This window comes from Macrotis lagotis, chromosome X, assembly GCF_037893015.1.
Source record: "Macrotis lagotis isolate mMagLag1 chromosome X, bilby.v1.9.chrom.fasta, whole genome shotgun sequence".
In the NCBI taxonomy this organism is placed as follows: Eukaryota; Metazoa; Chordata; class Mammalia; order Peramelemorphia; family Peramelidae; genus Macrotis; species Macrotis lagotis.
This window is the reverse complement of record NC_133666.1, coordinates 92717049-92724439: the sequence shown is the minus strand read 5'-3', so window position 1 is coordinate 92724439 and position 7391 is coordinate 92717049.

Genomic DNA, 7391 nt, shown 5'->3' with positions numbered 1-7391 from the left:
AATTTAAGTGTTTGAGGCCGAATTTGAACTCAGGTACTCCTGACTCCAGGGCCTGTGCTCTATTCACTGCGCCACCTAGCCACCCTTTCCTGGTCCATTTTAACTGAAAACTCTTCCCTTGCTGTGTCTATCCTACCAGACTTAAGTCTCTTCTTTGCCTGGCCCTTCCACCTTACTAATCAGAGGCAGCTAGGTAGCAGGATCTAGGGCTGGAAAAACCTGAATTCCAATCTAGCTTCAAACACTCTGTGACCCTGGGCAAAATCATTAAACTATGTTCAGTTTCTTTTCCTGTAAAATGGGGACTGATAGCAAATGACAATTTTTAAAAATAACTTTGTCAGTCTGGAAACATAAATGCTTGCTCTGGGTATGGTCCCATTTCCTCACCATCTGCTCTTCCACAGAACTTCTGCCACTGGCACTTTAGAACTGCTCTGTTAGAAACAAACCCCTCCAGTTTCCAGATGTTTTCTTGATTGCCTCCTCCACCTCTTAGTACTAAGTGGTACTGACCAAATGAAAACTGATCATCTTCAATGCAGAAGACCAGAGGATTGGCATGCTTCTCCCTTCCCTTTGCCATTTCCAGACCATTAGTTTGTTGCTATCAACCATCTAGCCTTGGAAGTTAATGCCATCATGTTATTTTCCCTCTTGCTATCCTGGTTAATCAACACCTCTAAGATAGTCTCTGCTTCCTGATCTGAGGATGAGACTTCCTTCTCTCTGCCTTCAATTTTAATATCCAGATGTTAAAGATTCTTAGGTTTGGTTTTTTTTGCAAGGCAAATGGGGTTAAGTGGCTTGCCCAAGGCCACACAGCTAGTGTCTGAGACCAGGTACTCCTGACTCCAGGGCTGGTGCTTTATCCAATACGCCACATAAAGATTCTTACATTATAGTCTCTCAGTGTCTCCAAAGCCAATAGTAAGGCACTGCATCATCCCAGAGGGCAGGAGGAGAGAAAAAGAAACAAGTAGATAGCTGAACCCAGCATCTATATGAAGGCTTTGGTAGAAATCTCGGAATTAGACTAATTGCAGGTCAGCAAGCAAGAAAAACTACATAATTTTACACAAATACATGTATATGTCCATGAACATGTATATGTCCACACAAGCATATAAAAATGAGTATGGATGGGTCTGCATATACAAGGGAAAATGTAAAAAAATCCTAATATAGATAACATCTTATCCAGAAGTCTTAAATGCTGGTATCTATCTCCACTACAATGAATAGATAAGGTGAGCCACCTGGGGGCCAGAAAATCAAACGTGAGAAGGAAGGTGAATTTTTTTTAGAAACTTGCACAGTGATCAATCTGCCAGTGCAATCTGGTATCCTCGAAACATAAAAGGGCTGGAAGAATGAAGAATTCTTTAAAATGATAAAAGAAGTGCTTCAAAGTAAAAATAATCTGAAAGGGACAAGGGGAAGCTTTACTCGTATAAAGAGGTTGGAAGAATGGAACTATGTAATAATTATTAGGTTACTATGTAAAAATTGTGAAGCTACATAAGGTAGAAGCTGTACCCAACTACTAAAGAATACCAAGGTTGCCATATTTGACTTGATCCATTTACCTGGCATATTAAAAAGTTCTCTCCAGGGGTGGCTAGGTGGCATAGTGGATAAAGCACCGGCCTTGGAGTCAGGAGTACCTGGGTTCAAATCCAGTCTCAGACACTAGCTGTGTGGCCTTGGGCAAGCCACTTAACCCCATTTGCCTTGCAAAAAAAACAAAAAAAAAAACTCAAACCCAACTACTACAATCCACTTACCTAGTGAAAGGCTACTGGTGGTGTAGTGGATAGAACAGTGGCCCTGGTGTCAGGACACATTCAATTCTGGCCTCACACACTAAGTAGTTCTGTGACCCTGGGCAAGTCACAACCCCAATTGTTTAAAAAAAAACACACACAAGTGACCAAATGACAAATGATGCCACCAGATGAAATTTAGAGAGCTAAGGATTGAAAACTAGGGATACTGTTTTCTCACTGCTTACAGTGAAAGGGGCTTTAGAAGGCTTTAAATGAAAATGTCAAATCAAATACTGAGAGAAACAAGAATAATCTAGAAAAATAATGGAAGAGAGGACCAACGATGTGTAGGAGATAATACCAGGAGGAACAATGACCAGACCTAGTTTCAGATGTCTATATAAATGTATAAAGTACAGAAAAGAAACAGGGTAAAGATACTGATTTTTTGTTGTTGATCAGTTGTTTTCAATCTTAAAACAACTCTTCATGACCCCATTTGGGCTTTGCTGTGTTTTTGTTTTTTGGCAGATTCCCTAGTGGTTTGCCATTTCTTTCTCCAGCTCATTTTGCAGATGAGGAAACTGAGAAGATTAAATGACTTATCCAGGGACACAAAGCTAGAAAATGTCTGAGGCCAGATTTGAATTCAGGAGGATGAGTCTTCCTGACTCCAGCCCAATACTCTTATCTACTGCTCAGCTAGCTGTCCCTAGAAATACTAATAAATTAGACTTCATAGGTATCATGGAGTTTGTGGAATGGCTCTCATGACTGTCTCTGGAAGGGCATATCTCATATAAGAGGGAAGGAATCAATAACTGGGATAGTGAAGAAGCATTATTTTCTAAGAACATAATCCATGCAATAAAATCTAGGATCGAAAACCTGAGGTTATTTGAGTGGAAATAAAATAAAAGCGATAATTTTGCGGGGGGGGGGGGGGCTTTTATCCAGTGAGGAGGAGGAAGTGAGGAAACAACAATTATAAGTGTGGGAAAAAGACAAAAACCTGATATAGGGATATGATAGGACATGTGCTGGAGCTCTCTTCCAAAAGAAGACGACTTCACAAATTTGTTATTTAATGTGAATTAGTCTTCAAAAAGTGGAAGATGGGGAATGACAATGCACTAAGGAGGATGTAATAGATGAAGTAAAAATAAGAGGAACTCGGGGGTGGGGTGAACTTTAAGCTTAAAATTCATTGTAGAAAGGGAAGAGTAAAAAGTGGTTATAGTCTAATGTGCCCATTAAGACTTGGAGGGAAAAAAGACTTTGAGAGAACAGATTCAAAGGGTTTAGAGCAAGCCAGAATGGTTAGTTTGTATGTCACAGTTGCTTTTGGTAGTCTGAACCACTAATGGTGATTTGTGAATGATTTTGAAAAGCAAGGTAAGTGTCAATCTTAGATAAGGAAAAATATTCCAATTTTTTAAAAAATGAGAATGGAATTTGCCAACTATCATACAGGAAACCCAACAAATTCTTGGCAATATTCTAGAATGTATTTTTTAAAACTGTGAATACATATATAGAAACAGAAGCAGTCATCACAGAGAGATCCAACAAGGTTTCCTCAAGATCAGGTCATATCATTCTAACCTCATTACCATTTCTTTTTTTAGGCAAGATCACCAGACTGGCAGGCCAGACCATTTCTTTGGTTATGCATTACCTAGATCTTAGCAAAGTTCCTAATACTATTCTCTTGGAAAGACGAAGAGATGTGGGTTAGATGACAATGCAAAAAAAGAATGTTTCAGAACAATTAGAATCAGAAAACCCCAAAGGGTAGTTAGTTCAATATCATTCTGGAGTATGCCTTAGCAAGATGAAATATCAATGACTTGGTCAAAGACAAAGATGATATGCATCAAATTTGCTCGTGACACAAAGCTGAGAAAAACAATATAATGAACAACAATCTGAATTCAAAAAGCTTTCAAGTGGGATAAAACATTGGGCCAAATTGAACAACTTGAAATATAATAGGAATTTTAAATCTCCCACTTAAGTTTTAAAAATTTACTGGTATAAGTTAGGGAAGGTATAATTAGGCAGGAGTCCAAATGGAAGAGTTCTTGGGATTCCAAACTGAAAGCTCAACATGAGTTAGCAGTGACACAGAAGCTAAGAAAACTAATGCAATATTAGGATGTACTAATTAAGAAAAAAAATTTAAATAAAGAAAGGAACACTATCTAAGACTAGGAAAATGATAATGCTGCTATGCTCTTGTGTTTAATTTTGGGAGTCATGTAGAAAAGGTATGAACAAACTAGCGCTCATTCAGAATATGTCAACCAGATTTGCAAAGGATTTCTGGTCATGGAAAATCAATTGAAAGAAATGGGGATGTTTAGCAGGAGAAGATTTAACAGAGATATAATTGCCTTCATATATTTAAAGGGTTAACATGTGGAACAGGAATTATACTTGTTCTACTTTACTTCAAAGGACAGAACTAGATACAATAGTAAAAACTGCAAGGAGGTAGACAGGTTTAAGAAAAATCTTCCTAACAGGCTGAACTTTATACAAAAGTGGAATGGGCTACCCTGAGAAAGAGTGAGTTCTCTCATTTCAAGGTTTTCAAACGAAGGCTGAATAACCTATTTTGTAAAAACCTATATTGTAAAGAGTAATTCTGATTCAGGGTCTGGTGAACTAGATGGTCTTGTTGATTACCATATTAGCAAAGACAGAAAAATTCATGGTTAGAAAACATATGCTGAGGGAGATATTAATGTTTATTAATTATATTGACCTCATTCTCTTTTTCTGATTTATTCCTTCCTGTTTTGTCAATCAATACAGTTTTGGTTTCAGAAAGAGTTTGCTAGTAAGGTTGCTTTCTTTATTTTTGTAACTAAATATGGAATATTTATATATGGAGTACTTTCTGAAGTAATTTAGGGCTCATTCCTTTTGTCTGATAAGGTTATTAAATGATCTAATTATTAGTTTGCTAATTTTAGTATTTTATATTTTTGTAGCTATTAATTTTCTTTTTTATATTTTATTTTAAAAGTTTCCAATTACATATAATTGGAACAATTACATTGATTTTTTGTAAGAATTTGAGTTTCACATTTTTCTTTCTTCCTTCATTCTCCCCTCCCCATGCGGGGATGTAACCTGATAAGTTGTATACGTACAGTCATGTTTAATATATTTCCATATTAGTCATGCTGTGAAAGAAGACTCAGAACAAAGGGGGACAAAAGATCATGTTAAAGAAAAAAAGAACTAATTTTAAAAAGTGAAAATAGTATGTCCTGATCTGCATTCAGACTCCATGGCTTTTTCTCTGGACACAAATGGCATTTTCCATCACAAGTCTTTTAGAATTATCTTTACTCATTGAACTGCTGGGAAGAGCTCAGTCTGTCATAATAGATGATTACCAAAATTGCTGTTATTATGTACAATGTTCTGCTTCTACTCACTTCACTCATCATCAGTTCATACAAGTCTTTCTAAGCTTTTCTGAAATCCATCTAATCATGATTTCTCATAGAACAAAAGTATTGTATCACATTCATATATCATAACGTGTTCAGTCATTTCCCAATTGATGGGCATTCTCTGAATTTCCAATTCTTTGTCACTACAGAGCTACTATATTTTTGTATTCATGGGCTTTCCCCACTTTTATGATTTTTGGGGGGATATAGACCTAGTGCTGAATCAAAGGATATGCACAGTTTTATAGTCCTTTAGACACAATTCCAAATTGGTTGGATCACTTCACAACACTACCAACACTACAATTAATGTCCCAGTATTCCCACATCCCCTCTGACATTATTTTTCTTTTTAGTCAATGTAATATTATGTATATTAGCCAATGTAATAGTCTCAGTTATTTTGCCTTTACCTAATTAATAATGATTTAAGGCATTTTTTCATATAACTATAGATAACTTTAATTTCTTCATCTGAAAGCTGTCAATTCATATCCTTTTACCATTTATCAATAGTAGAATACTTGTATTCTTATACATTTGACTCAGTTCTCTATATATATTTTAGAAAGAAGTCCTTTATCAACTAGTTGTAAAAATCGTTTCCCAGCTTTCTGCATTCCTTCTGATCTTAATTACATTGGTTTTATTTGTGCAAAAATGTTTTAATTTAATGCAATCAAAATCCATTTTGCATTTTATAACACTATCTCTTTTTTGGTAATAAACTTCTCCCCTCTTCAAAGATCTAATAAACAATTCTTTATTCTCCTAATTGGCTTATGGTATCACCATTTTTGTCTAGGGTTTGAGATGTGGGTCTATGCCAAGTTTTTGTCACACCATCTTCCAGTTTTCCCAGCAGTTTGTGTTAAAATAATGAGTTCTTATCCCAGAAACTGGAGTCTTTGGGTTTATCAAATAGCAGGAAAAAGTAGTAAACAAATGTATATAGTATGGTATTCTACTCCACTGATCCACCTCTCTATTTCTTAGCCAGTACCAATCAGTTTTGATGACTGCCACTTTATATTATAGTTTGAGAGCTAGTATGAATAAGCCAGCTTCCAGTTTTTTTTCCATTAATTCCCTTGCTATTCTTGATCTTTTGTTACTCCAGATGAATTTTGTTATTATTTTTCTCTTTCTACCTCTTACCTTTTGTTGGTAATAAATAGAAATGCTGATGATTTGTGTGAGTTTGTTATATATCTTGCAACTTTGTTGTTATTTAAAGTAGTTTTTTAGCTGATTTTCTAGGATTCTCCAAGTATACCAACATAACTGCAAAGGATGAGTTTTGTTTCCTCATTACCTATTCTAATTCCTTCAATTTTTTTCCTCTTACTGTTAAAGCTAACATTTCAAGTATAGGATGGAATAAAAATGGTGATATGGGCATCCTATAATTTTTTTACTAATAATTTATTTAAAATTTTTGTATCATATTCTATTTTTTTAGTTTTTTTTTTTTTTTTGCAAGGCAAATGGGGTTAAGTGGCTTGCCCAAAGCCATACAGCTAGGTAATTATTAAGTGTCTGAGGCCGGATTTGAACTCAGGTACTCCTGACTCGAGGGCCGGTGCTCTATCCACTGCGCCACCTAGCCACCCCTTTATCATAATCTTTAGGGAAATTGGTCTAGAATTTTTTTCCTCTGTTTTGGCTCTTCTGGGTTAGCTATCAGAACCAACTTGGCAGGACTACTTCACTTATTTTTCCAAACAGTTTATATAGTATTGAAATTAATTAATGAGTGATAGAATTCACTTGTGAATCCATCTGGCCTTGGAGATTTTTTTCTTAGTAAGTTTACTGGCAGCTTATTATTTTGCTGAAATGGGGTTATTTAAATATTTTATTTCCTCTTTTGTTAATCTGGGCAATTTCTATATCCATTTCACTTAGATTGTCAGATTTACTGCCAAATATTTGAGCAAAATAACTCTGAATTAATATTTTAATTTACTCCTCATTGGGGGTAAATTCATCCTTTTCATTTTTTGATACTGGTAATTTGGTTTTCTACTATTTTTTTGGTCAAATTAATCAAAGGTTTATCTATTTTATTTTCTTTTTTATGATTTAATTTATTTTCATATTATTTCAATCTTTTTTATTTACATTATTCTATTCATGTGGAATAATATTT